Source organism: Triticum urartu, chromosome 5 (assembly GCF_003073215.2).
Source record: "Triticum urartu cultivar G1812 chromosome 5, Tu2.1, whole genome shotgun sequence".
Taxonomy (NCBI): Eukaryota; Viridiplantae; Streptophyta; class Magnoliopsida; order Poales; family Poaceae; genus Triticum; species Triticum urartu.
This window is the reverse complement of record NC_053026.1, coordinates 430540975-430548113: the sequence shown is the minus strand read 5'-3', so window position 1 is coordinate 430548113 and position 7139 is coordinate 430540975.

The window sequence follows — 7139 nt, the reverse complement described above, 5'->3', positions numbered from 1 at the left end:
CTGGGCTTAGGCCTTCTACAAGTCTTAATAAACTATCACCTTGAATATTAGTGGGCTTCTTTTGTAACCCGCCATTCGGGTTGACCCGGCCCCTCCTGGGCGGGTCATACCTGGTAGCTATATCCCCAACAGGCCCCGTCCTTGGAGGCATCTTCGCCTTGCGCCTCGCTGCACATTTTAACATACCTATTAGGCATTATGAAAAAGAAGAAAAATTGATGCCTCCTGTTTATTTAGATTATAAGAGTATGGTAGCACATGATTTTATTGTTAAGTATAGGGAAAAGGAGCTTAAGTACAAATTAATGCTTGGTAAAAATCATCCTGAGACTATTACCTTGCCTGCTCCTTCCTTGTTTGATTTATCTGCAGGCAAGTACCTTGTTCCGTTGGAGGCCATTCATGCCTACCGGAACCCTACATCAGCTACAGAGCCAGAGCCGGAACCACAATTTGATCCTCCACGATAGTCTGATTACTAGTGGGATCCAGAGGCGATTGCCAACCAGTGGCAATCCGAGGCTTCTTCACAGTACGACCCCAACTATTACTTTGGATATCTGCCAGGCCAGCCGTGGCCATAGACCAACTTAGGCCAAAGGCCTAAGCTTGGGGGAGTACGTATTTCTCACCGACATTACATTCATGTTCACACACTCATTGCTAGTTGTCGGTGCTCATACTTTTTCATTGTATCATCCATGCTAGTTTATTTTCCTTTTTTATGCTTTCTTCTTGTGTGTTTAATAAACCTTAGGAAAAACAAAAAAATTAGTTGTAGCTTTTAATTAGTTTACTTTCCATGCTTGTAGTAGTAATTAAAAAGAAAACCCAAAAATATTTCTCGTTGTTCTTTTGCTTGTTGGGAGCTTTCCCGGGTAAATAGTTTTATTTCTCTTCTTTCCTTTGGGGGTCGAGAGGAGAAGACCATAATTAAAATGTTAAAGTGGCTCTTATATCCATTATTGTTGATCTGACAAAAGAGGCCATATTACCTTGTCTTCTTTCTTGAATTGAATGCTTGCAGATTCCAGCTTAGTCCAATGCACGTGCACTATTATTATTATCCACACTATTCGGTCGTGCAAGTGAAGGCAATAATGATGATTATATGATGAACTTATTGAGATGAGAAAAGCTGGTATGAACTCGACCTCTCTTGTTTTTGTAAATATGATTAGTTCATCATTCCTGATTCAGCCTATTATGAATAAACATGTTTGCAATGACAATTAGAGATTATAGTTGCTTATGCCATGCTTAATTAGCTAGGAGCTTATAATGGTTTACCTTGCGTGCCAACATGCTATTAAAATGGTTGTGATGTGGTATGATAGGGTGGTGTCCTATTTTGAATGATTCGAGTGGCTTGACTTGGCACATGTTCACGCATGTAATTGAAACAAAATCAACATAGCCTCTATGATATTTATGTTCATGGTGCATTATATCCTACTCATGCTTGCATTTAGTGTTGATTAATTTTAAGGCATGTTCATGACTGTTGTCGCTCTCTAGCTGGTCGCTTCCCAGTCTTTTGCTAGCCTTCACCTGTACTAAGCGGGAATACTGCTTGTGCATCCAATTACATAAACCCCAAAGTTATTCCATATGAGCCCACCATACCTACCTATATATGGTATCTACCTGTCGTTCCAAGTAAATTTGTATGTGCCAAACTCTAAACCTTTAAATAAACATTCTATTTTGTATGCTCGAATAGCTCATGTATCAACTAGGGCTGTCCGTATCTTCCATGTTAGGCGGGTTATTCTCAAGAGGAGTGGACTCCGCTCCTCACTCACGAGAAAATGGCTGGTCACCGGGATGCCCAGTCCCATGCTTTATGCAAATCAAATCAAAATAACTGCAAACAGAACTCCCCCGGGACTCTTGTTAGTTGGAGGCCCTCGTTGTTTCGAGCAAGCCATGGATTGATGCTTGTTGGTGGAGGGGGGTATAAACTTTACCATTCTGTTTGGGAACCGCCTATAATGTGTGTAGCATGGAAGATATCGCCATCTCTTGGTTGTTATGCTGACAATGAAAGTATACCGCTCAAAATATTATTCACCTCTATTTCAAAACCGAGCTCTCGCACCTCTACAAATCCCTTCTTCCCTTTGCGAAGGGCCTATGTATTTACTTTTATGTTGAGTCATCATCCTCTTATTAAAAAGCACCAGTTGAAGAGCACCTCTGTCATTTGCATTCATTACTATTAGTTTACATTGACAATAACTTGACTGGATCTCTTTCACCATGAATTACAATGTCTAGTCAGTCCTTGATCTTTAAAGGTGCTGTGCATTTATGTTTTGCGGTCTTAGAAAGGGCTAGCGAGATACCATCCTGTTATATCATATCATGATTGTTTTGAGAAAGTGTTGTCATCCGAGATTTATTATTATTGCTCGCTAGTTGATTATGCTATTGATATGAGTAAACATGAGACCTAAGTGTTATTGTGAATGTGGTTAGTTCACAATCTTGCTGAAAACTTGAATGTTGGCTTTACATATTTACAACAACAAGAGCAAACAGAGTTTGTAAAAGTTTTTCTTTATCACTTTCAGTTTGTCAACTGAATTGCTTGAGGACAAGCAAAGGTTTAAGCTTGGGGGAGTTGATACGTCTCCGTCATATCTACTTTTCCAAACACTTTTGCCCTTGTTTTGGACTCTAACTTGCATGATTTGAATGGAACTAACCCGGACTGACGCTGTTTTCAGCAAAATTGCAATGGTGTTATTTATGCGCAGAAACAAAAGTTCTTGGAATGACTTGAAACTCCGCGAGATTATTTTTGGAAATAATAAAAAATACTGGCAAAGAATCAAGGCCAGGGGCCCACACCCTAGCCATGGGGGCCCCCTGGTGCTCCACCGACCTCAACTCCAACTCCATATATTCGTGTTCAGGGAGAAAAAAATCAGGGTGAAAGATTCATCCGTTTTATGATACGGAGCCGCGCCAAGCCCTAAACTCTCTCAGGAGGGCTAATCTGGAGTCCGTTCTGGTCTCCGGAGAGGGGAATCCGTCGCCGTCATCATCATCAACCATCCTCCATCACCAATTTCATGATGCTCACCGCCGTCATGAGTAATTCCATCGTAGGCTTGCTGGACAGTGATGGGTTGGATGACATTCATCATGTAATCGAGTTAGTTTTGTTAGGGTTTGATCCCTAGTATCCACTATGTTCTAAGATTGATGTTGCTATGACTTTGCTATGCTTAATGCTTGTCACTAGGGCCCGAGTGCCATGATTTCAGATCTAAACCTATTATGTTTTCATCAATATATGAGAGTTCTTGATCCTATCTTGCAAGTCTATAGTCACCTACTTTGTGTTATGATCCTGCAACCCCGAAGTGACAATAATCAGGACCACTCCCGGTGATGACCATAGTTTGAGGAGTTCATGTATTCACCATGTGTTAATGCTTTGGTCCGGTACTCTATTAAAAGGAGGCCTTAATATCCCTTACTTTCCATTAGGACCCCGCTGCCACGGGAGGGTAGGACAAAAGATGTCATGCAAGTTCTTTTCCATAAGCACGTATGACTATATTCGGAATACATACCTACATTACATTGATGAACTGGAGCTAGTACTGTGTCACCCAATGTTATGACTGTTACATGATGAACCGCATCCGACATAATTCTCCATCACCGATCCATTGCCTACGAGCTTTCCATATATTGTTCTTCGCTTATTCACTTTTCCGTTGCTATTGTTATTGTCACTACAAAATACCAAAAATATTACTTTTGCTACCATTACCTTTTGCTACCATTACCACTACTATCATATTACTTTGCTACTAAACACTTGCTGCAGATATTAAGTTTCCAGGTGTGATTGAATTGACAACTCAGCTGCTAATACTTGAGAATATTCTTTGGCACCCCTTGTGTCGAATCAATAAATTTGGGTTGAATACTCTACCCTCGAAAACTGTCGCGATCCCCTATACTTGTGGGTTATCAGGGTTGTACCCAAGTACAGATCCACCCACATATCAAATTATCAAAGTAACGAACGTGAATCATATGAGCGTGATGAAAACTAGCTTGATGATAATTCCCATGTGTCCTCGGGATCGTTTTCCTTTATATAAGAGTTTGTCCAGGCTTGTCCTTTGCTACAAAAAGGAATGGGCCATCTTGCTGCACCTTATTTACTTTTATTACTTGTTACCCATTACAAATTATCTTATCACAAAACTATTTGTTACCGATAATTTCAGTGCTTGCAGAGAATACCTTACTGAAAACTGCATATCATTTCCTTCTGCTCCTCGTTGGGTTCGACACTCTTACTTATCGAAAGGACTACGGTAGATCCCCTATACTTGTGGGTCATCACCGCCCCCACCCCTTGTCCAATTCGGATTGGCAAGGGGGGCGCGCGCCACCTCACTGGTCGGCCCTCTCTCCTCCACTAAGGCCCATGTGTGGCCCATTAACTTCCCCGCGGGGGTCTGGTAACCCCGGGTACTGCGAAACTTATCTGATACTTCCCGAAACCAATCTGTGTTTGAATATAACCTTACAATATATGAATCTTAACCTCTCGACCATTTCGAGACTCCTCGTCATGTCTGTGATCTCATCTGGGACTCCGAACAAACTTCGGTCATCAAATCACGTAAGTCAAAATACAAATCGTCATCGAACGTGAAGCATGCGGACCCTACGGGTTAGAGAACTATGTAGAAATGACCGAGACACATCTCCGGTTAATAACCAATAGTGGAACCTAGATGCTCATATTGGATCCTACATATTCTATGAAGATCTTTTATCGGTCAAACCGCGTAACAACATATGTTGTTCCCTTTGTCATCGGTATATTACTTGCCCGAGATTCGATTGTCGGTATCACCATACCTAGTTCAATCTCATTACCGGCAAGTCTCTTTACTCGTTCCGTAATGCATCATCCTGTGACTAACTCATTAGACACATTGCTTGCAAGGCTCATAGTGATGTGCATTACCGAGAGGGCCTAGAGATACCTCTCCGATACACGGAGTGACAAATCCTAATCTCGATATATGCCAACTCAACAAACACCATCGGAGACACCTGTAGAGCATCTTTATAATCACCCAGTTACGTTGTGACGTTTGATAGCACACAAGGTGTTCCTCCGGTATTCGGGAGTTGCATAATCTCATAGTCAAAGGAACATGTATAAGTCATGAACAAAGCAATGGCAATAAAACTAAAACGATCATTATGCTAAGCTAACAGATGGGTCTTGTCCATCATATCATTCTCTAATGATGTGATCACCAGCTACAGCTTCAGTGCCACCAGCTCCAGCACCTACCCCATCAGCTCCGTCTACTTCGACTGAAGCCTTCGTCCTTGGAGTTCTCCGGACACCACCACCTGAAGACCAAGCCTGGGAGACATTTTAGTGCTATGCATTTTCTATGAACTTTTTGGTAACTTGTTGCCAAAGGGGGAGAAAAATGTATAGATCATAGGCTTCGAGAGAGAGAGAGAGAGAGTTTGCTTTTGTTCTCTCTTGTCTTCTTGGTTGAACTTTGTTTGTCTTTTGATTGCTTGAGATACTACGCTATTATCTGTGAGACATTCATGATCATGTGGTTGATCATACGCTACACTTATGCTTGTTAGATGATATTATATTACTTATACTTATATGATCATTCACTTTGCTTAGTGATGAGTGCATGTATTTAATTCTTATCATTTTGAGCGCTCCACCAAGATGTATGTGACATGGAAGAGTAACCCATGATCCTAACTCATTGTGCATTTACAGTCCAAAGCAAATCTTAAGATATGCACAAATTTAGGGGGAGCTCTTGCTTTTCACATATTTCTCAAAGCGACAATATCTTTCACTCTTATTATCATTTGTCGAAGCTTTGATCTATATGTTGTCATCAATTACCAAAAAGGGGGAGATTGAAAGTGCAACTATCCCCGGGTGGTTTTGGTAATTCCTAACAACATATAGCTCATTGAGCTAACATTATTCCAAGATTAATATTTCAGGAAAAGCTCAATGAATGGCATGGCATGGATGAGGAAAGTGGATCCCTCAAAATTCTAAGGACAAAAAGTTTGGATCAAGCTTCAAGATCAAGACTCTACATTTTATATTTTAGTGATCCAAGATCACACTGAGTCTATAGGAAAAGCCAATACTATCGATGAGGGATGAGGTGTTGCTTAATGGCTTGCTTGCTCAAAGTGCTTAGTGATATGCTCCAAAAACCCTCAACTACCTTCCCACGTCCACATATGACCTAAACCAAAAGTCAAACTCGGCCCCACCGATTCTTTCTATCCGGCGCCACCGAGTTTCAAATGTCATAGCCACTACCACAAACCCTAGCAATTCGGTTTCACCGATAGGAATCTCGGTCTCACCGAGATGGGATTGTAATCTCTCTGTTTCCCTTCATAACGTTTCGGTCTTACCGAGATGAGCGATCGGTCCCACCGAGATTGCAATGTAAACTCTCTGTTTCCCTTCTGTAACATTTCGGTCTCACCGAGATGAGCGAATCGGTCCCACCGAGTTTACCTGACCAACTCTCTGGTTAGCTTATTACCAAAATCGGTCCCACCGAGTTTGTGTAATCGGTCACACCGAGATTACGTTATGCCCTAACCCTAACCATATCGGTCCTACCGAGTTGCATCTCAGTCCCACCGAAAATCCTAACGGTCACTAGGTTTGCTGAATCGTTCCGGCCGAGTTTAACCATTCGGTCCCACCGAGTTTGGAAAATTGTGTGTAATGGTTAGATTCTGTGTGGAGGCTATATATACCCCTCCACCCACTCTTCATTTGTGGAGAGAGCCATCAGAACATACCTACACTTCCAATACACATTTTCTGAGAGAGAACCACCTACACTTGTGTTGAGGTCAAGATATTCCATTCCAACCATATGAATCTTGATCTCTAGCCTTCCCCAAGTTGCTTTCCACTCAAATCTTCTTTCCACCAAATCCAAATCCTGTGAGAGAGAGTTGAGTGTTGGGGAGACTATCATTTGAAGCACAAGAGCAAGGAGTTCATCATCAACACACCATTTGTTACTTCTTGGAGAGTGGTGTCTCCTAGATTGGCTAGGTGTCAC